The sequence below is a fragment of the Dipodomys merriami genome, unplaced genomic scaffold (assembly GCF_024711535.1).
Source record: "Dipodomys merriami isolate MVZ:Mamm:240054 unplaced genomic scaffold, mDipMer1.0.p SCAF_129, whole genome shotgun sequence".
Taxonomy (NCBI): domain Eukaryota; kingdom Metazoa; phylum Chordata; class Mammalia; order Rodentia; family Heteromyidae; genus Dipodomys; species Dipodomys merriami.
This window is the reverse complement of record NW_027202593.1, coordinates 2,831,246-2,854,369: the sequence shown is the minus strand read 5'-3', so window position 1 is coordinate 2,854,369 and position 23,124 is coordinate 2,831,246. Positions and strand designations below refer to the sequence as shown.

Below are 23,124 nucleotides of genomic sequence, written 5' to 3'. Positions count from 1 at the left end.
TCCCCTCTCCCGCTGTCTGCACATCACAAGCGTCCTTTGACGGATTCAGGAGGGAGTGCTCCCGTGATACCTCAGCCCCACACCAACAGGCAGGGGGCGCGGGGCTCTCCATCCGCCTTCTGAATTTTTTGGGGGTGGGGTCCTGTGGGGCCTGAACTCTGGGCCTGGGCACTGTCCCTCAGCTCTTCAGCTCAAGGCTAGCGCTCTACCACTTGAGCCACAGCACCACTTCCAGCTTTTTTCTTTTTGCTTATGTGGTGCTGAGGAATCGAACCCAGGGCCTCAGGCATGCAAGGCAAGTGCTCTACCACTGAGTCACCTTCCCAGCCCAGACTATTTATTGTTGGTAGTGCTTTTTCTACCACTTTAGACATACTCCAGTCCAATAAAAGTAATTAGAGTCACACAAAATTTAGGTTGATAAAGGAGAATTCCTAGTACTTTGACTATTTTATGATAATCTTCATTCAAATGTTGTACTTTCCTCCCCCTTTTCTTTTTTTTTGGTCCGGTTGTGGGGCCTGAACTCTGGGCCTGGGCGCTGTCCCTCAGCTCTTCAGCTCAAGGCTAGCGCTCTACCACTTGAGCCACAGCGCCACTTCCGGCTTTTTGCTTATGTGGTGCTGAGGAATCAAACCAGGGCCTCATGCATGCAAGGCAAGCACTCTACCACTGAGCCACCTTCCCAGCTCCCAGCTCCTGAATTTTTTAATTTGTTTTGTGATGTTGGACAAGAATGCCGCTCTTCACACCACACCCCAGCCCTCTTATTCCCCATACACAATCTGCCAGCTCCTTTTTGCCTGTGATGGCCTTGAACTCCTGATTCATCTGCCTCTACCTCCCAAGGACCTAACAGGAATACCAACCACACCTGACAGAAGACGGAGGGTTTTTTCATTTCAATATTCCTCATGTCTTAACGCAGTGATACATGTGTATTCAGAATTATATGCATGATCTTCATCTATAAAAAGCAGACAGGTGCTGGTGGCTCATCCTGTCATCTGAGGATCATGGATCGAAGCCAGCCTGGGCAGAAAAGTCCATGGGAGTCATCTCCAATAAACTACTCAGGCAAAGCTGGAAGTGGTGCTGTGGCTCAGTGGTAGAGCGCTAGCCTTGAGCAAAAGAAGCTCAGGGACAGTGCCCAGGCTCTGAGTTCAAGCCCCAGGACCAGGGGGGAAAAAAAGTAACCAGGAGAACTGGATGTAATGGTTACCTATAGGAAACATTAGGTGTTTTCTTTTGCATATCTTCTGTTGTTATTCTATGAATTTCCTACACTTTGCAATGAACGTATTTTTCTTGACAACCAAATGGTTTCCCACTTCACGTACTTTCCAATTATTTCTGTTTCCATGCTTTAGAAATAGACAAACGATCACATCTCATTGGCTCACTTGAAAGAGCCACTGCTCCAAGCAGAAATCTTAGAGGAATTGGTGAAGAGATGAATATGTTTAGAATTCCAGTGCCAATTACGTTAACCGCTGATTTTAGTGTCACTGTGGAAAAAACAATTAACTGAAATCAAGTTAAATACTTCAAAGTGATATCGTTCTGGAGAGCGCGGCGTCAGCAGGCCCTGGCTGCGGAGGGCTGTGTGGTTACCATGGAATCTTAGCGCGGTGACATGCAGGGTGGGCTGAGCAATTTGATCTCCCTAAGACTCCATTTCACCACTTCTGAAAAAGGAATGCGCATGATTGATCTCGAGGGTCTGTTTCAATAAGTAGGGAGAAAAAGTGCGCAAGAGGTCAAAGCAAAGGTGCATCGTCTTGGAGTTTTCAAGATAGACGAGGAAACAAAACAGGACGAGGGAAGAGACGGGAGCGGGCCCGTCTGCCTCAGAGGGTAATCCGAGCTGAGGGCTGAGTGCGAATGCTCCAGGAGGGAGCGTGGCAGGCTGAAAAGAACACTCTAGAAAGAGGTAGGTGAAAAGAGCCAGGGACAAGAGGACCAGCTTGGAGGCTTTGGAGAGGCCGAGCGCATCTTCGCGCTGCGGCGTTTTCTTCACCTGTGCCTTTCTAGAAAACGATGTGCACATTGAAGTCTGGAGGTGATGCAAAACAATCCTTTGTGCCTACAGACGGAACGGTTCTTAAATGTCTTCTGGCTGGCTAAGGTGACCTAACAGTGCACGCCAACGAGAAAGTGTGAAACGCTACAGACCACCTCCCATCCACAACGACACACACATGAACGATTCTGGAACATTCCTACTAGAGTGTGAAGTCACGTTAGCCAGCAGGAGGATGAGCAATGGAGCGGGCTGACTTCCAGTGAAAGTAAGGAGTGGTCGGAACGTGTGCAAGGGACACTCGGGCTTTACACGCCAGCCCTCAGCGGGGGAGGGGAAGCTGCACACGTCACTCAGCGCTCAGACGGATTTGGGGAGCCGGGGGGCAGGCGGAGGAAGGGTGCGGGGGCCCTGGCCGGACCCCTCGCCAGACCCCAGGCCGGGTGGCAAGGAAGAGGGCAGTGGAGGCCTCCCCTTTGTTCAAGGAAGGAAGGAGGCGCGGGAGCAGGTGTGCCGCACAGGTGTGCAGACCCGCGCGCGGTACGAGCTGACAAACCCTCCACTGATCCCTCCACGCAGAATTATCTGAAGACAAGGCAGCCGGCGCCACGCTGGGCTCAGAACAGACCGTCTACCAAGTCAGAGTGTCTCCACGCAGGGGGTGCAGCGCGTGTTCATTTCCCACACGCGTGGCCGGCGCCACGCTGAACGCTGTTCCCCACACAACAGCTGCGTGCTCCACCGCGGACTCGGGTGCAGCCTCTTCCATCTGGATCCTGCCTGTGGAATCATCACCCTGCACACCAAAGACCAGCCAGACTAACAGAAGAGCCAGGAAGAAAACCACACCGCGCACACCGCACGCACACCACGTCCATCTGATTCCAGTGAAAGAGCCAAAAACACACGCCAGAGGAAAAGCTGTGGCAAAGCTGGTTGGCCCCACTCAGGAGCGAGGACCTGGGTGGCGAAAGTCAATGCCAGACGGATCCAAAGGCTCAACAGAAGACCAGAAACGGTACACCCGCCACGGAAAATGGAAAGCACGGGAACGTAACAGCATGGACAGTTATTTCCTGAACTGGACTCTGTTTGCCCAGAAAGTAAGAGCAAAAACTGACAAACACAAGCCGGGCACCAGTGGCTCACGCCTGTCATCCCAGCTACTCAGGAGGCTGAGATCTGAGGATCACAGTTCAAAGCCAGCCAGGGCAGGAAACTCTGTGAGACTCTTATCTCCAATAAACCACCAGAAAACCAGAAGTGGCGCTGTGGTTCAAGTGGTAGAGCACTCGCCTTGAGCTGAAGAGCTGAGGGACAGCGCCCAGGCCCAGAGTTCAAGCTCCATGACTGACAAAAATAAAAAAGTGACAAGTATGACATCAAATTTAAGCATTTCTGTATGTCAGGAACGTTTTATTTTAAAACCTTTTTCTTTCTTTTTAGGTCTGAGACTAGAACTTGAACTCAGTTCCTGATGCTTTTACTCTGTCCTGCACTCTACCAAACAAGCTGCGCCTCCAATCCCAAAGCTCTTTATTTTAATTACTAACAAACAACTCGTGGGATGAGAGAAAATCTTCACCAGCTATTCAATAGAGAAGAATATACAAAGAGCTCAAAAATTAAAAGTCAAAAGAACAGATAATCCAATGAATAGGAAAAGGTGAACAGACAATTCTCAGAAGCACAATCAGTTCCATGTGGCATAGTGGTAGAGCGCTTGCCTAGAGTGCATGAAGTCCTGGGTTCGATTCCTCACCACCACATCAACAGAAAAAGCTGGTAATGGTGCTGTGGCTCAAGTGGTAGAGCGCTAGCCTTGAGCACAGCGAGATTCAGGGACACAGCCTAGGCCCTGAGTTCAAGCCCCAGCACTGGCAAAAAAGAAAAAAAGAATAAATGTTCAACATCCTTCACCATAAAGGAAATGCAAACAGAGACAAGTGCTTGCTTTAAAAACACATATTTTGCCATTTTGAAGGTCAATGAATAAAATTTTAAGGTCATTATACCCATTGATATGCAATCTTTATGTTTAATGAGTGGACTGTATAAGCACATAAAAAATTTTTTTTATTTAAGTTATTATTTTTTGGGGTCTGGTTGTGGGGCCTGAACTCTGGGCCTGAACGCTGTCCCTCAGCTCCTCAGCTCAAGGCTAGCACTCTACCACTTGAGCCACAGCGCCACTTCCGGCTTTTTTTCTTTTTGCTTATGTGGTGCTGAGGAATCAAACCCAGGGCCTCAGGCATGCAAGGCAAGCGCTCTACCACTGAGCCACCTTCCCAGCCCCAAGCACATAAAAATTTTTAAATGAAGGATAAAGAGACTACAATTCTCTGAAGACTTGAGATTTCAAGATAAGAGAAAAACCTCTGAAGAAAACATGAGAATATTTGTGACATATTACACAACGCCTTAGGTATAAAAAGCATGAACCATTTTAAAAATTCATTAAAATTAAAAAATTCTATTCTTTGGTACTCAAAAAAGTGCAACCACAAACTATATATTGGGAGAAAATGTTAATGACACACATAGCATTGAGACTTCTCTCCAGGACAGAGAACCAGCTCCATAAAACAACCCCAAATGAGGCCCGAAGATTTGAATACAAGTAGCTGACTATCCACGGGCAGCAGCTGATGCTCAGGGTGACTTGTCACAGACGGCCAGTGCAGGAGCGCCGCGCCGTGGGGGGCGGGGGCAGGGATGTGGTCTGGAGCGTGAGCGCTGCTGCAGAGCGGCCAGCTTGCTTCTCCGCTCCCCAGAGCCGCTGCTGGGTCTTAAGAAGTGAGATTTGTGGGTCCCCTGGGACCCGACAATCCCCCTCCAAGTCCCCTCCAGGTTCCGTGACCCTTTTGAACGTCTCCAGCAATGCGGTGGTCAGGTCCTCTGTCCAGAGGCTGCGGGGGGGGGGGGCAGAGGGGGGAAGGGGGCAGGCGTCTGGGGAATTCATCCATTCTAGAAAGCCACCTCGCCCTCCCTCGCCCTCTGTGTGTGAGGCCCTGGCCCCACTGAGGGCCAGCTCTGCATTAGTACACACTCACACACACTCACACTCACACAGAGACCTCCACAATGTCACCACCATGTTTCACACTAACATGTTTACCAGGCACAGCAGCCTGTTCTGGGATCTGTAAATCGGGCTGACTGCGCGGTGCGTGTGCCTGGGTCCCGTGATTTCCAATCGGAGGCCCAGGAACCCCTCCCGGGTCTCCCGCCCGGGTCTCCCGAGGAGAGCGCACGGCCACCCCCAGGGCTGGTGACATAGTTCCGATATCAGATAGCGAGTTCCATGTTCTCCACCCCCCCCGACGCGGAAGCACATGGGGGGGGCTGTCATTGTTTGTTCTGCCCTGAAGTATGACATCCCTGCGTTTGCCTTATCTCTGAGACTGACTGACTTTCTCCTATCAGCTAGCCAATGTAGCATGGACTTTATCTGACATTTTTGTCTTTGTGGTACCCCTGTGGTCACAGACACACCCTCCTCCTCCCCCTCCTCCTCCCCCCCTCCTCCTCCCCCTCCCCCTCCTCCTCCTCCTCCTCCCCCTTCCCCTCCTCCTCCTCCCCCCCTCCCCCTCCCACTCCTCCTCCTCCTCCTCCTCCTCCTCCTCCTCCTCCCCCTCTTCCTCCTCCTCCTCCTCCTCTTCCTCTTCCTCCTCCTCCTCCTCCCCCTCTTCCTCCTCCTCCTCCTCCTCCTCCTCCTCCTCCTCCTCCTCCTCCTCCTCCTCCTCCTCCTCCTCCGCTTGTTTGTTTTCCTGACGAGCGGCCGCTCTGGTCTGTGAAGAGCAGTACAGACAGCAGTACAGACAGCAGTACAGACAGCAGTGCAGGAAAACAGTGCAGGAAAGTGGCGATGGATGGAGCTCACAGGAAGATGTTTAAAAAGGGGTAGATCTAATATTGCGTTTTAGAAGTGTTCCTGCTCAAGCTTGTGTGTGTGTGTGTGTGTGTGTGTGTGTGTGTGTGTGTGTGTGTGTGTTCCAACCAGAAATAAAAGGAACTCACTGATTCTGACTAAGGAAACTATAAAAGAACTGGAAAAGCGGAAGCTGGGTGGTGCTGACGGGAGTAGGGGAGGCGGGTGGAGGCCTCCCCCTGGGGCTAAGGCCCCCAGGACTCTGCTGAAGGCGTAATTCCATGCAGGGCTAGCAAAACCCCGGCCCGACCCAACCACGACAAACTAGAAGAGGAACGCTGATGCGCAACAGGGAAAATATTTTAGGCTTTTAGAGCATGAACAGAATTTTCGATAAATGTTCCTGAGAAAATTGGTTTTCTTTATTGAAAAGTGCAAAATTTTACACCTAGGAAAAATAAATAAGAAAGCAACGCCAGGCAGAAGCTGAAGATGGCACTCAGCAAGAGAAGCCCTGCCTGATGCACACACAGGTCCTGGGCTAGCTCCACAGCACACATGTGCGTGCATGCTACACACATGCACACACATGCACGCACATGCACACAGGCTACACACACGCACACACATGCTACACATGCACACACGCACACATGCATTCACACATGCACACATGCTACACACGCACGCACACATGCTACACACATGCACACACATGCACACATGCTACACACACGCACATACATGCACACATGCTACACACGCACACATGCATTCACACATGCACACATGCTACACACATGCACGCGCACGCACACACACATGCTACACATGCACGCACATGCATGCATACACATACGCATATATACATTTACAGAATACACATGCTATAATCATGCATTTACACATTCACATGCACATGTATACATACATACTACATATATACATGCACATATGTACATTTATATACACTGTACATACTACATAGACACGTGCACATACATATGTATTTATGTGTGTTGCATGCACATACACATATGTATACATTTATGCATACATGGTACCTGCATGTATATATACACATATATACTACACACATGTGTGTGCATGCCTACAGACATACATACATACAATCCCAGATAGAAAAATGATCTATATCTGAAAAACAAAACTAAAAGACTTATTACCTCAGAGTAAGGAGGAGTTTCTGGACAAGACACACATAACATGCCAGTCATTAAGTAAATGCCTAGGGCGTTAGGTAAGTTCAATTGAAGAGTTCTCTGGCTTTTTAAAGCAATAAGTAGCAGGCAGGCCACCAAGGAGTGGAAGGTGTCTGGAACGTCTATAATTAAGTAACATTCAGAATGTAAAAAGGAACTCTTGGGAAGAAATATGAAATAACTGACAGCCTAATAGATGCACAAGGGTAAAAACCTTGATTGGGCACTTTTTAGAAAGATGATCAAATTGACTGTCAATATATGAGGGACAGATTCCGTCTCTAAGTTAGTGAGATAGATAACGTTTTAACCACTGCGTGATGCCATTATATCTGATGTTCGGCCATAAAGACCTCTAAGCATGCCGTGGGGGTCACGTCCCTCGGCACAGACTCACAAGTAGAAGCCAGAGCCCGGGCACGAACACCCGATCCCAAGGTCAGAGTCTGCAGGGAGACGCCATCCGCCAGGGGAGTCTGTGCAGGTAGGTTCTGACCCAAAAGAACGCACAGTCTTTACCGAGAGCTTAGACCCAGGGACAGGCTGGGCTCATGTCCCGCACCCCAAGAGAGGGGCGAGCGTGGTGAAGCAAATGAAGAGTTCGGAGGTCGGGGCCCTGGCCACCGCTGAAGAGAGGACACGCTTGTGCAGAGAGCAGACCTGAGGGGGTCACAGATGCCCCCCACGGTAGTCCACTGCACCCCACTGTACCCACCGCACCCCACTGTACCCCACTGCACCCAACACACCCACTGCACCCAACACACCCCACCATACCCCACTGCACCCACCACACCCCACTGCACCCACCACACCCACCATACCCCACTGCACCCACCACACCCCACTGTACCCACTGCACCCACCATACCCCACTGCACCCACTGCACCCACCACACCCCACTGCACCCACTGCACCCACCATACCCCACTGAACCCAACACACCCACTGCACCCCACTGCCCTCCACTGCACCCACTGCACCCCACTGCACCCACCACACCCCACTGCACCCACTGCACCCACCACACCCCACCATACCCCACTGCACCCACCACACCCCACTGCACCCACCACACCCACTGCACCCACCATACCCCACTGCACCCACTGCACCCACCATACCCCACTGAACCCAACACACCCACTGCACCCCACTGCCCTCCACTGCACCCACTGCACCCCACTGCACCCACCACACCCCACTGCACCCACTGCACCCAACACACCCCACTGCACCCCACTGAACCCAACACACCCACTGCACCCAACATACCCCACCATACCCCACTGCACCCAACACACCCACTGCACCCAACACACCCCACCATACCCCACTGCACCCAACACACCCACTGCACCCAACACACCCCACCATACCCCACTGCACCCACTGCACCCACCATACCCCACTGAACCCATCACACCCACTGCACCCCACTGCCCTCCACTGCACCCACTGCACCCCACTGCACCCCACTGTACCCAACACACCCACTGCACCCACCACACCTCACCATACCCCACTGCACCCACCACACCCCACTGCACCCACTGCACCCACCATACCCCACTGAACCCACCACACCCCACTGCACCCACCATACCCCACTGAACCCACCACACCCACTGCACCCACTACACCCCACTGCACCCACTGCACCCACCACACCCCACTGCACCCAACACACCCACTGCACCCACTGCACCCACCACACCCCACTGCACCCCACTGAACCCAACACACCCACTGCACCCCACTGCACCCACCATACCCCACTGCACCCAACACACCCACTGCACCCACTGCACCCACCACACCCACTGCACCCACCACACCCACTGCACCCAACACACCCACTGCACCCAACACACCCACTGCACCCACTGCACCCACCGCACCCACTGCACCCACCATACCCCACTGCACCCAACACACCCACCACACCCCACTGCACCCACCGCACCCACCGCACCCACCATACCCACCGCACCCACCATACCCACTGCACCCACCGCACCCACTGCACCCACCGCACCCACCGCACCCAACACACACACTGCACCCACCACACCCCACTGCACCCACCGCACCCCACTGCACCCACCACACCCACTGTACCCACCACACCCACTGCACCCACCACACCCACTGCACCCACCACACCCACTGCACCCACCACACCCACTGCACCCACCGCACCCACCGCACCCACCGCACCCACCGCACCCACCGCACCCACCGCACCCACTGCACCCACCGCACCCACTGCACCCACCACACCCACTGCACCCACCACACCCACTGCACCCACCACACCCACTGCACCCACTGCACCCACTGCACCCACCACACCCACTGCACCCACTGCACCCCACTGCACCCAACACACCCACCACACCCACTGCACCCACCATACCCACTGCACCCACTGCACCCACCGCACCCCACTGCACCCACCGCACCCCACTGCACTTACATACGGCTTTTATAAGGTGATAGAAAATAGAAGGATAAACACTCCACATTAAAGAGAACATATTCTAATCAAATGCAGTCATTTTTACTATTCTACATGGACATGCTTTTGATTTAAAATGCATTTGCTTAATCGTATATCCCTTGGGGTCACCTGTGAGATAAAATTAATACTAACTCCACGGGCTGGGCTGGGCTGGGCTGGGCTGCACTGGGCTGGGCTGCGCTGGGCTGGGCTGGGCTGGGCTGGGCTGGGCTGCGCTGGGCTGGGCTGGGCTGGGCTGGGCTGCGCTGGGCTGGACTTAGGCAACGGAGCACCTTTGTAGCAACTGTGAAGCCCCAGAGCTCCAACCCCAGTACCAGCAAGGGAAAAAAAAGATACCTATGTTTTATTAAATTATAACTATTTAAAATGATTGGACCATGTTAATAACAATATTATTGCATTAGCAAAAGTTAAACAGCCATGCCCATTAAAGGAAAGCTGCAAGTACATCATCAACATGGAGAAGGAAGCGGTGGGTGTTGCTAGTAGTCTGCTCGGGAAGCACACTTCTGCAAGAGGCTGACCAGGGGCCGCCTCTCCCCACAGGAGCGTGTCTCAAGCCAAGGGACTTCCATAAGTAAACACTTCCATTTCAAACTTCTTGGAAATGGAAATAGAGTGTTTAGCATTTAATCAGTAACTACAGCCAATGACACTAAGTAGATTAAAAACACTAAATGAATATCATAATTTGGTGCTGATTGAACACAACTTTAAAGTATTAAATAACATGGCGTATTAATGGCCAATCAATTTATGGCCACTCTTAATAACAATATATTTTTATAATCCATTTGTCAAAAAAGAGAGCCCTCAGATATTGGATTTGGCCACTGAAGTTATTTTTCTTTTTGTCGTATTTATTTTTTTTAAATAACTAATTTCATTCACAATTATTCTCTCAAGAAGTCAGCTTTAGGAAAAACTTCGGCCTACCATTCTGCCACCTAAGGCCAATTTCGTTGCTTCATACCCTTATCCAATCCCACGTGTGCATTTCATCTGTGGTTCTAAATGTCCAACAAATCATCTCTACCATCACCTATCCCCAAAGACCCGACAGCTCTGTACTTCCACGGGGTCTAGTGGTTCTACCTGTCTCCTGTTCAAGGCATGTCTAACCCTTTAGCCCAAACTCTATTTCGAAAGACATGGTGTAGCAGCGGCCTGAGCGGACACAACACTCCCACGGGCGCCGGCAGCTGTGGCGGCCGCTGGCTGGCACAGGTGTCGGTCACTGGCTCAAAGTATATATATTTTTATCACTTCCTGTCTCAGCCATTTGTCAAGAAACAAAATGATGCAGAAGGCATCTGTATCAAATTATAAAGCATTAGTCCAGCCATGAAGTATAAAACAGAAGGTAGGAAATTAAGTCAGAAACTGAGTTTCGCTTTGGAGATTTCTTTACTTCTCAACATTTAGGTTTGTTTATTTGTTGCTCGAAGAGGAGACCTTGGTTGATACTCCGAGAGCCAATTATCAGAGAAATTGAGTTTCTGCCATCAGGTTGCTTGTTTGAAAGATCAGTGTCTAACTAAGATGATGTCTCGAGCTTTGCCAGACAGGGTAGCTCATGCCTCTAGTCCCGGCTATTTGGGAGAGAGGTAGAAGAAAAAGGATCAAACTCTGCACATCTCCCCTAGAATGCCTCCCTTACTATTTTCCTGTTGTCAGTCAGAAGGCCAGGTCTAATTCTGGGTTGTGGTCAGGGCTAGGTAAGAGCTGTGTAGAGGAGAAGCCATGACCATAATCGACACTGACAGGCTTTGCTGATGCACCTGGCAGAAAGAAAGTGAAAACCCCGGAAAAGACTGGTCACCCCGTTCCTGGGCAGCAGGAAAGAAACGTGTGCGGTTGAGCTCTTGTGGAGAGAGCAGCTTCCTTTCCGTCTGGGTTTGCGGAAGTTGAGGATGTGGGGAGCAACATGGAGACGAGAGCCACGGGGCGCAATGCAGCCTGACCCAAACACCACGGCCTCGCTCCCCCGAAGCACGGCCTCCGATCCCCAAGGATGGAGGACCGAGCAGCCTCCGATCCCCGAGGATGGAGGACCGAGCAGCCTCCGATCCCCGAGGATGGAGGACCGAGCGCCCTCGGCCTGCCCGGGCCTGCGCGGCCGCTGGCCTGGGCTTCCTCGCTGCTGATCTTGCCTTTGTTCTTGCCAGCTAGGCGCTGCGCCCAGGCTCTGCGTGGCACCGACCTACTTCCTCCTCTCTGCTCTCGCTGGGTGAGTGAAAGCACAGGCGGCCTGTGTGCGGCTGCGTCCACTGACTGCGGCCGCCGCGCCGTCCCCGTGGAGACCGCCGGCTGCCCACGCGGCCTAAAGCCACGACGGCGGCTCCCAGCGCTCGCCTTTGAGCGCATCCGCTGATGACTGCGGTCAGCCCCGGGCGGGGCCCAGCGCCTGGCCGCCAGCAGCCCCCCCTCACCGGAGAGCCCCGCCACGGCCGCGCCCACCGAGAACCACACCGCCCCGCCACGGCCGCGCCCCGCTCCACTCCACTCAGGATCTGAAGAGGACACACGCACCGACGCCTGTCCCTCCTCAGAAATGTGCTCAAGATTTACCAGACGCCAGCGGCACGGGGGGCAGGGGGGTACGGGGGGGCACGGGGCACAGAAGACAATCATACCGCAAAGGTGCGACTGGGTATTCGCTGTATGCAAGATGTCAGGCGCGTGTGTGTGCTATGCACGCAGGCGCACGGATGCAGCATTCACGGGAATACGGAAACACCCACTGGACTCGGCCTGCTTGCTAGCTAAACTGACGCAAAGGTGACCTTCGAACCCCTGAGATCAGAGGCAGGGGACCCTGTAAATAAGGAGGCGGCGGGGGGGGGGGGGCAGGTGAGGGGGGGCTCGGCCAGCGCAGGCGCTGCGTGGACAGGAAGCAGCACCCTTGTCGTTTCCACAGGAAGAACAGCCCGGAGCCTCCTCCTCGCCGCCCCCACCCTTTCCATGAAGGCCCCAGCACAGGGCAGCCAGGCTGTAATGGGAACAAGCTGGGGGCTGCACACCTTTACTTTGAAGCTCTGTGTGCATTTCTGTTGCACTTCTTGTGCGGACCACCTCGGTTATTGAGAAGCTGAATACCTTGGAGAGTGCGCCCTGGACGGCTGGCCGCGGTAGCAGCTGGAGCAAGCAGCGCTCAGCGCAGGGCGCTGGGTCTGGAGGCGGCCGGGCCCCAGAGACACCGACCCGGGGGGGCTGGGGGGTCCCCCCGGCCCTGTCCAGTCTCAGATCCACAACCCTGCCACGTTCCTTCTTACTCCACCACGGAGTGAGGGAAGATAAAAAATGAAAAACAAATTAACAAAACTTCATTAAAGACAAGTCAACAGGAGCCACCCCATTGCCAAGACTCCGGACAGAAACCGACAGGGACAGAGACAGCGACCACCGGCTCAGAGCAGGGGCCCCTCACCAAGGGCCCTGCTCCCGCCCCATCCTCCGCCCTGCCACCCCGCCCCGCCTCCCCGCCCAGCCTCACTCCATTCATAGCGCAGGCCGCAATGCCTGCATTAGCATTGGAGGCTTTCCTGGGTCGCTCCCTGGGAGCGCCGCTGTGTAATTCTACCACCGACGCCCTGTTGCTGACACCTGTCCGCGGAGGCGGGAGGCCTGGGTCAATCCGTCATGGAACATGCGGAGCTCTGGGTTCTGTCTCCCCCTCCCAACGGCCTTTCCTTTCAACTCTGCCTTTCACAGACCTGTCTGTCTAAAACAGACCTCCTGTTTTTCCTCTGCCATTTCTCGATGGCTTCCTCTTGTCTCCCTCCTCCTCCTCCTGGGGAGGAAGGGTCTGTGGTCTTAACCTGGAGAGTGGCATTGCTGGAATTTTCTACTTGTGGTCACCGGTGTGAACTGTCTGCTTGTCTCAGCCAGGAAATAAATAACCCGAGCATGAGGCAACGGAGCAGGCCACGGAGAGCCACGTTTGATCTTTCTGGAATAGGTGGTAGGAAAAAAAACATTTCATTTTTGAGATGAACATGAGACCATTATGGAATATGATGCAAACTTTCAATGTAAAACACACATCAAAAGATGCGTTCACAGTGAACTGTGCCATACTCTGAGGAACTGGACAGGGACATGAAATGTCGGGGGGTTGGTATAAATAAGTATTTGTAAAGCTGTGCACTTGGCACCGGGTTTTGCATTCAGATCGTTGACAAAGCCAGTCCGCCAGCCTGAGCGGGGCCTCCAGGGACATCCTGCTATCCCCCTGCCTCCGGGAAATTCAGAGAACTTCTTAGAAACTGGGAAGGACTTTTGTCACAGATTTCTCCAAAAGCTGGAGCTCGTGGAGTGTCGGTGCGACCTGTGCTCCGCGATGCTCATTTTAAACCCACTGCTGGCTCTGTTGTGAAAAAAGTAGCATCGGTCAGGAAGGAGACCTGCGTGGCCTCCGCATGGCAGCTTCTCTTTGGCTGGAGGATCCATGGGCGGCGCGTTCCAACGCGCCAGCACTTGCAGAACAAGTTGGCTTCAACCCCCATCACAGATTAAACCCACACACCCCTTGCTCGTTATAAGCATTACACAAGAATCCTGGTACCTCAGAACCAACCTATGGCGTCCCAAACAACTACGGTGAGAAGGAGAACACGTTCCAACCTCACAAGCCACGCCCTGGCCGCCCCGAAACTCCCAGTGTCCAGATGCCAACACCGCCAGGCGCTCTGCCCCGGCTGCAAATCGTGGTGTTCTGCTCAGTTAACTTAGCAGCTGTGTGGCTTACGGTACCACAGCGTAAGCTGTCAGTTTCAGCACTGTGGTTCATCAAATGGACATTAAAAAATATCCCAATTGCATTGGTTTGACAACTAGAAAAAGTCTTGCCACAGAACAGGTATTCCAAAAAGGCTATTCACCCCCCAAATACATGTCAATATTTTGGATTCGCCCTCTGCACAGACAGCGACTCCCGCGGACCTGTGTGTGCTTCCGGGCAGCCTGGTCTGCTGGGGCCCCCGGGGCGCCATTTTTGTAGGACGTCCACCCCACCAGCAAAGAGGCCCGCAAGGCCCAGACGCCAGAGCGCAGCATGGAGGTGAGCTCCCCACACTGAAAGCCAGCAGAAGATTCCTGAACAAAGAGCAATCACACAGGGTAATTGCAACCAACTGGATCCAATTATCCTTAGCATTGTTTATAAAAGGGAAAGAAAAAAAGAAGAAGAAAAAAGAGTGGACTCAAGAAAGTGTTTTCCCTTTTTTATGATGCTTGCTCTCTTAAAGATGATCGCCCTTGTGAAGTTCTAAAAACTCAAGGAACAAAGCTGTCTAGGGGGAAAAATTCTGCGATGTCTACTTGGAGATAAACACTGTTACCGAGTAGCTGTGGGCCATTAAGCCCATCTGGTAACACTGCACAACCTGAAATGCCGCCCCCAAAGCAGCGTCTCCTGACCCTCACTGGTCACAGCGACGCCGACCGCCTCAAGCCAAGGAGACTTGCAAGAGAGACACAGAACACAGCGGCCAAGAGTGAAAGTGGCCGTTAATCCAAGAGGCGGGCGGGGCTGGTGGCTGCTGCCGGAGACCAGAAACCAGAGCCAAAGGCCACGAGGGCCTTTGCTTTCCGGGGCAGCAGCTTCAAACCTCCACATCTTCACCCTTTAACCAGTGCTTTGTTAATCTTCCCTTTATTTATGTCTCTCTGCCCTGGGTACTGTTACCAGTTACTCTTCAGCTACACGGCGCTGTCATTCTTCCTGTCAGTTACACTACGTCTCATCTGAACTTACCTCTTCCATTGAGGGTTGTTTTTTTTTCAGGAACTGCACTTTTTAATGGATGTTCTATCCATTAGCTTTTTAGAACGACTCTCGTTCTTGTCTGTGCCTAACAGTTCATAACATGCCGGTGACTTTAGCGTCTGGTGGCTTCCGGGCGCTCTGTCACTATTGGCATGGCTCGCTCTTTTTCCCGAGGCCCCTCCCCCTCCCCCCCCCCCCCCAGCTCGGGACTAAGCTTTCATGGTGGTTTCTCAGTCTGCGGCTTTCTAGGTCAGCTGGGTTGTATTTAAAAAAAATAAAATACAACCGCCTATGGCCATGTAGGCCGTCAGAATAAAGTTCTCAGGGTCCCGCCCAGCTTCTGACTGGTGAAGGCTGCTCCCCTCCGTCTGCACTGGTGGGCACAGCCCAACTTCTCAGCAAAATAAGGGCCCTGCCTCCTGCCCAGTGCCAGGTCTCCGCCTCTTCCCAGGCCAGGCCTTTCCCTGGGTCTGTCCCCGGTGGGATTCAGCCCCCAGCTCCTGGGACTCTGGGCTGGTGCTCCCCACAGCAGCAGAAGTGCCCCATCACTTAGCATCTTGAACGTGGTTGCTCCTGGTGCACAGCAATCCCCTTTATTTTTTTCTAAAGAAAACAAACTTTTTTAAATCTTTTAAAATATCCAGTATTGCCAGGCCTTGATAACTGTAAGGGTTTTTTTGTTCTTGTTTTTGTTTGTTTTTGTCAGTCATGGGGCTTGAACTCCGGGCCTGGACATTGGTCCTGTGCTTTGTCACTCAAAGCTAACATTCTACCACTTGAGCCACAGCGCCTCTTCTAGTTTTTCAGTGGTTAGAGATAGGAGTCTCAGGAACTTTCCTGCCCTGGCTTTGAACTGTGGTCTTCAGATCTCAGCCTCCTAAGTAGCCTGGATTACAGGCGTGAGCCATCATCTCCTCGCAAGTGTTTTCTTGGTTTTGTTTTTGTCTTAAGATTTAGCTCCCTCTATTTCATTCCTAATGCTTTAGTTGACAGATTACAGTTTCATGATTCATAGTCATTCCCTAGCAAAAAGTTTAGCTGGGTTGTGTTTCAGATGTTGAGATGTCAATAATTCTTAGTGTATGCACACACACACATGTGTGTGTTTCTTAGGTTCTGAAGTAATGGGCCAATTATGTACATGAACATTTCCTGTTAATCACCATTGAATACTGATTACAATGAAATATATTGGTTGCTAACTGCAAGTTGGAAAGAGAACATTTAAATCTTTTTCTTCTGAACACCATTTCAAAATATGAATACTTGTCTCCACGGGCTCCTTAGTATATGTAATGTGTCTCAAATGAGATAATTCACCACAATTTTCCACATTAAAACTTGCAATACTATACATAAAAATCTTACAGAAGTGAACTGTGGGGCAGAAATTTTCTAGCAAGAGAATGCACACCACAGAAATAGCAACTCATACCAAAGATCTTACAAGACGGAATCTCAATGGTTTGAGAAAATGACAATCCGAGCCTGCGACCAACAAGTTGATACATAGTTTTTTCTTTCTTTTTTTGGTCAGTTGTGGGGCTTGAACTCAGGGCCTGGGTGCTTGCCCTGAGTTAGTGCTCTACCACTTGAGCTATAGCACCACTTCTAACAACCGACAAGTTGAAAGCACAGGGAGGCGGCTATGCAGACTGCACCAGAAGAAAGTCACTTTCCTTCGCTTTTCCCCTACATCATAAATGGGGAAGCACCGTTGTTGTTCGCTGGATACGTTTTTCAGCTACTTAATTACTCAAGTGGAAGAAAACCGTGGATAGAACCTCTTGGAAACAATGGATTGGGAGGAGCCGGCTTCCAGCCCAGAGCGTGCTCTGCCTAAGCAAGGGTGCTTGAGACAGGACAGGCGCGCGCGAGGGGAATGGGGCGCACGGGGAGGGGGGGCGCACGGGGAGGGGCGCGCGCCGGGGGCCGGGGAGCGGGGCGCACGGGGAGGGGCGCGCGCGTGGGGAGCGCGGCGCATGGGGAGGGGCGCGCGCGAACAGGGGGGGAGCGGGGCGCACGGGGAGGGGGCGCGCGCGGGGAGCCGGGGAGCGGGGCGCACGGGGAGGGGCGCGCGCGGGGAGCCGGGGAGCGGGGCGCACGGGGAGGGGCACGCGCGTGGGGAGCGGGGCGCACGGGGAGGGGCACGCGCGTGGGGAGCGGGGCGCACGGGGAGGGGCGCGCGCGGGGAGGGGGGAGCGGGGCGCACGGGGAGGGGCGCGCGCGGGGAGCCGGGGAGCGGGGCATGCGGGGAGCGGCGCCCCGGGCCGCCGGTGGTGAGCGGGGCTCACGTCCCCCACAGAGAACAGTAGCTCTGGCCACACGGAGGCTCAGGGAAAGAACTACAGCGGCTCGGCCGGCAGGAAGCCGCTGGCAGGAAAGCCTGACATGGTGGCTGTAGCCGCAGATAGCCAGCCACAGGTTTAAAGCCCGGTGGTTTCCTACAGACACAGGAGTAACTGCCTACCGGACACAGCTGTGTTTATGTTCGGCTCTCTCGATTACTTATACATATGAACATTGTGCCAACAGTGCCAGTCCGAGGCTTCGCTCAGAGCCTGGGCCTGAGCTTTTTGGTTCAGGGCTGGCGCTCCACCACTTCAGGCACGGCTCTACTTCGGGCTTTTCGGTGGTGAAATGAAGCTGAGAGTCTCAGGGACGCTCCCGCCCGGGCTGGCTTTGAACTGAGATCCCCAGATTTCAGCCTCCGGAGTGGCTGGGTTGCAGCCCGCGCCCGGCGTGGGCGCACCTGTGCGGGGCGCGCGCCCCTGCAAGCCTCTCCTCCCGGGACTCCCCTCCGAGCCAATCAGACCGGCCCGCCCGCCTTGTAGACAGAGGCTTTCGAGCTCTCGTTTCTGTGAAGAGTCCCGGCCAAGTCCCGCGCTCCTGCCTCGACTTCCCCGCGGGGCTGGGGTCTCAGGCTGGCGGCGCTGCCTGCTCCGCTCGGCTCCCGGTCCCTTCCCCCCTCCGGCAACTTCCGGTGGCTGGTGGACGCCAGGCCGACCCGCGGGGGAGGCGGGAGACCCCGTGGCCCCGGCCCGGCGCTCCCGCGCGCCTCTGCCCCGCAGGGGCGGTTGCGGGGCCCCGGGGCTGAGCTCAGCACGCCGTGCGGGGCGAAGGGGCGAAGGGGCCCCGTGCGCACGGCCCGGTCCGGGAGCCGGGGAGCGGGGCGCTTAACACCCCGCGGCCCGCCGCGCCCCTGCGGTCGCCCCCCGCCGTCTCCCGCTGAGCCCCGGGTCGCCTCGGGCGCCCCCTCTCCCCCTCGGCGCGCCCTCCCCCCTGCGCCCCCTCTCCCTCCCCTCTCTCCCCCTCTCCCCCGTCCCCTCTCCCTCCCATCCCCCCTGCGCCCCTCTCTCCCCCTCTCCCCCGCTCCCTCCTCCATCCCCCTGCCCGGGCGCGGGCACTCACGGGCCAGGGTCGTCGGCGAGGCCGGGCGCGCGCGGGCCGCCGGGGTCTCGGGGCTCGGGCTCCAGCAGCAGGCGGTCCTGGCTGTCGTGGCGCCGCGCGCTGGCTCCGGGAACAGGGCCGGCCCGCCGGGGCGCGAACCCGGGGCTCTGGGTCATGGCCGCGCCGCCCCGCGCGGGGAGGGTCCGGCAGGGTGAGGCGGCGGCGGACGCCCGGCCGCGCTGGCCACGGCGCCCGGGTTAAAGACGCCGCGCGGGGCGGGGGCGCGGGACGAGCGGCCGGCGGGGCGGGGCGGGGCGGGGCGGGGCGGCGCACGAGAGCCTGGGGCGCTCGAGCCACTGAGCGCAGCACTCCTGCGCCCACCAACCGAGCGCAGCACTCCCGCGCCCGCCCTGCGCGGATGCCAGGCCGCCCTGTGGCCGCGGAGGGGCGGGGTGGACGGAGCCCCCGCGGGAGGCGGGCAGACGGGACCAGGCTGGGCCCCCCCCATCGTCCAGTTTGTGACCCGCAGCCCCACCCCCCACCGAGCTTTCCAAAGGTGCTGGAGCCGCCCTGTGCCCCTGTGCCCTGTGCCCCTGCACCCTGCGCCCCTGTGCCCTGTGCCCCTGTGCCCCTGCGCCCTGTGCCCCTGCGCCCTGTGCCCCTGCGCCCTGTGCCCCTGCGCCCTGCACCCTGTGTCCTGTGCTCCCTGTGCCCTGCGCCCTGTACCCCTGCGCCCTGTGTCCCTGCGCCCTGTGTCCTGTGCCCCCTGTGCCCCTGCGCCCTGTGCCCTGTGCCCAGTGCCCTGTGCCCGGCTCCCTGTGCCCTGTGCCCAGCGCCCTGTGCCCCTGCGCCCTCTGCCCGGCGACCTCTGCCCTGTGCCCGGCGCCCTGTGCCCAGCACCCTGTGCCCTGTGCCCAGCGCCCTCTGCCCTGTGCCCAGCACCCTGTGCCCTGCGCCCTGTGCCCCTGCCCTTGGGCCCTTGCACCATGTGCCCCCTGTGCTCCTGTGCCCTTGCGCCCTGCACCCCATGCCCCCGGCACCCCGTGCCCCCGGCACCCTGTGCCCTGCGCCCCTGCCCTTGGGCCCTTGCACCCAGTGCCCCCTGTGCCCCGTGCCCCCCCGGCGCCCTGTGTCCCCTGCGCCCTTGCGCCCCTGCGGCCTCAGGTCTGAGAGGCTCACAGAGACGGTGCCTGCTGCCCTCTAGAACCTTCACGGGAGGCCAAGCCAGGGTGAAACCAGCCCTGGACAGGGCGGGCTTGGCGGCGGTGGCGGTGGACAGCCCTGTGGCCTGCTGCCCACCCCGGGCGGTCACTGGGGCTCTGGAATGTGGCAGCAGTGAGCTCTGGGAGCAGTGGCCATGGGGAGGGACCCGGGGGAGGGGAGGGGGTCGGAGAAGGGGAGGGAGCCACAGGGAGGGGGCCCTGCCCACCGGTCCGGATGTTTAGGGTCCCATCCCCACAGCACTGGGGCTGAAGGTGCCACTCAGCCGTCCGAGGTGCGGCCTTAGGGAAGTGTTTGCATCCTGAGAGCGCCACCCTGGTCAAGGTGCCAGTCATGAGCTCGGAATTCAAAGGTATTATTATTATTATTATTTATTATGAGTGGATGGAAACTAGGAGGTAAAGTTGGCCACTGCAGGGGTGCAGCTGTCCGGGGTACCCACATCTCCTGCCCGCTCCCGACTTCCTCTGTCCATCACCCATCCAGGAATACACAGCCCAGAGTGCCTCTTTCCTCCTTCAAATTGTCAGTCCTAGGCATCGGCCCCAGCGTTGAAAAGCCAGCACTGCACAGGGCTGGGTGGAAAATAATAATCAAACCTTCTTAGTCACTGAGAGCATGTTTATCCTGAAAACCAACCCTGGACACTTCGCAGGCTCATTACTAAAGAGCCTCATCATTAGCCTCGTTTTTTTCACCTCTCAATGTACGGAACACAAACTAAAATGCTTACTACTTCCTGGCAATGCTACCCAATCGAGTTCTGGCTTGCAGCTGGTTTAGGGGACTGCTGACTCTCTGTCCTCAACAGCATCGAGTCTGGACTGAATTGTTAATAAATGTGGCACTTACACAATGACAGAAACGACCAAATATGGGCCACTGCAGCAGGAGTTAGAACATTCGAATATTGTCTTCTTGGATCAAATTGTGAGTAAAAAGCAAACTTAGAGAGCATGTATGGTGTTGGCCCAAGTGTGAATCTGGCTGAAAAATGGAGAAGAGAGTTCATCTTGTGGTAGCTGGTTGAACTGTCTGTGCCTTTTCCCGTAACACTGTTTTCCATTCACACAGAACCGCCTCCACACTGACGAAAAGACTGCGGTGAACTTGTAACGACATTAATTTATCACTTCCAGGAGAAGACATCCTTGGTCTGTTACCAGAGGTCTGGTATGCGCCAGGCCTGTGGAGCCCATGGACTCGGGTGGGTTCCCAGAGTTTGATGGGAGGACGTAGAACCACATTATGATTTGAGTTCCAAGTGTCCCCTGCAGGCTCCCATACTGGGCCTTGGGGAAGGGACTGGACTCTGGGGCTCTCCCCTAGTCAGCAGATCAAATGGGGTAACGTGGGTGAGAGAGGGTGACTGGAGGAAGGAGCTGGCCGGGGAGAGGCCTCAGCGGCTGTCTCCTCTCTGCCTCTGCTTCCTGACTATAATGCTGGTAACAACTGTAACAGTATGAACAGGAAAGAGGGGAGAGAAAGAGAGAGAAATGCTAGACCATGCAGAAAGGCAGGCTTCCGGGCACTGTTGGACAGAAGTCACTCTAGTAGGCAGTGTTCTGTGCATCTTCCTGTTCTGTGCTCCTTCTGGAGCATTAATGGAATAACTAAAAATTTGGAAAGAAAAAAAAAAACCCACTCTGCACAACAGGAAAAGTCGCCTGCCTAGCGGCCCCTGAATTAGTCTCGGCTATCTTTAGCCTGCGATTCTGTCCCAGTGGACTCTGGAGACTTAGAGGGAAATAGGGGTAGAAAAAATGTTTATTTTTTTCCCCCTTCAGCTTAATGATGCTGAGATCTTCCTGAAATATACTTCAAGCAGCTTTATGCTCCACAGCTAACTCAGTTGCTGTCCATCGAAGAGGAAATGGAAAGGTGCAGAAATAATTTTCTGAGCCAGTGTGCTCTCCCGTGGCCACCGCCAGGCACCGGCTGCTCACAGAGATGCCAACGGACGGCAGCTTCCACAGGAGAAAATTATAGACAAAGCACCCATCCTGTCCAACTTGTCTCTTTACATTTTGTCTGGAATCCGCGTCCCTTCTCAGACGGAAACTTCGGCACCTCCCAGTCCCACGCCACTTGTTCACAACCTTCCTTCTGACAGGCGTGCCGAGCTGGGCGAGCTGCTGAGCTGTGTGAGCTGTGTGAGCTGCTGAGCTGTGTGAGCTGTGTGAGCTGTGTGAGCTGTGTGATCTGTGTGATCTGTGTGATCTGTGTGAGCTGTGTGATCTGTGTGAGCTGCTGAGCTGTGTGAGCTGTGTGAGCTGTGTGATCTATGTGATCTGTGTGAGCTGTGTGATCTGTGTGAGCTGCTGAGCTGTGTGAGCTGTGTGAGCTGTGTGATCTGTGTGAGCTGCTGAGCTGTGTGATCTGTGTGATCTGTGTGAGCTGTGTGATCTGTGTGAGCTGTGTGAGCTGTGTGATCTGTGTGAGCTGCTGAGCTGTGTGAGCTGCTGAAGCTGGTGGTTGGCCCTGGTAGAATCACGGCAGAGCGTGATGCAGGCATGTGTATGTGGCCTCGGCTCAGAACCCTGTGCGTCCGCTCCTGTGGCAGGTCGGGGACCCCACGAAGCCCTGTGGTTCAGGTAAATCGGGAGGCCATGGAAGGGGACCGGTGGGGAGGGGCCGGGGAAGGGGCCGGGCGGTGAGGCCGCATGGGCAGTGGTGCAGCCCCACATGGGCAGACGGGCGCTGCTGGGGGTGTGGAAGGTGGGGGTGGGCACGTCCCGGAACCACCCATGACCTGAATCCAGCGGTGTGTGTGGCGGGGTGGGGGACAGTTGGTGGGATTGGAATGCAGATGTGAGGAATGAGGGGAAGAGGGAAGTCAGACTTCCTGTCTGCAGTGTCTCCGGTCTTTCTGGAAAGTTCTGGTGCGTTCCTGTAGTAGCGTCTGGACCGGAGACGCCCCTTGCTCACGTTCTTCCGCACACTCTCTCCCACATAAAGTCTGATTCCTTTCCCTCTTCACCCCAAAGCCTTGGAAGTCCTTCAGAAAGGAGAAAAGCCCGTTGTTCACAACACGTGGACAGCCCCGCACGGCCCTGCCTCTCCCGGGTCAGCAGGGCCGTGGACGAGGGGCCTCACGTGGC

The 23,124-nt window shown here is 55.2% G+C and overlaps 1 protein-coding gene across 1 annotated transcript in view; it reads right to left on the bottom strand.

The window, feature by feature from the left end:
* Trpc6 (transient receptor potential cation channel subfamily C member 6) overlaps window positions 1–18,868 on the bottom strand; it is a 51,933-nt gene extending 33,065 nt beyond the window's left edge. The window contains exon 1 of the mRNA XM_070018357.1: window positions 18,824–18,868. The gene's annotated coding sequence lies outside the window, so the exon portion shown is untranslated. The remainder of the gene's footprint in view (window positions 1–18,823) is intronic.
* Between the last annotated feature and the right edge of the window lie 4,256 nt (window positions 18,869–23,124).